The sequence below is a fragment of the Balaenoptera physalus genome (assembly GCF_965194825.1).
Source record: "Balaenoptera physalus genome assembly, chromosome: 11".
NCBI classification, from domain to species: Eukaryota; Metazoa; Chordata; class Mammalia; order Artiodactyla; family Balaenopteridae; genus Balaenoptera; species Balaenoptera physalus.
Genome location: NC_138896.1, coordinates 18,641,745 through 18,642,160, shown reverse-complemented (window position 1 = coordinate 18,642,160; position 416 = coordinate 18,641,745).

The following is a 416-nucleotide window of genomic DNA, read 5'->3' as shown; positions in this document are numbered from 1 at the left end:
GTTGCTATTTTTTGTAATTATATTTCTCTGCCCTCCCCCCTACCCCTCCCCAGTCTGGAGAGTCTTTCACTCCCATCTCTGGTGCTTGGATTTCTCCCTCCCCCGCAATCCCCTTCTTTCTCTCCTCACCAGCCCCCCTTCCCTCTCCCTTTCTCTCTTTAGGCCTTTTTGAATAATGCAGGCTCTTTCAATAGCCCAGGCAGGCTTGAAGATTAGGAAGCCTGTTTGTGGAGATGGGGGCTGGCTGAATGGGAGGAGCAGGAGGCCCCGCTCCCCTGGCAAACAAGGCCCTGGGAACCGGTCCAACTGTGGAGAGCATGTGCTGGGGGGGCTGAATAGGCAAGCAGCAGGCTGGCCCATATGTCAGCCTGTGCCACAAAGACGCCTCTGCATATCTAGCATGACAAACAGGATTA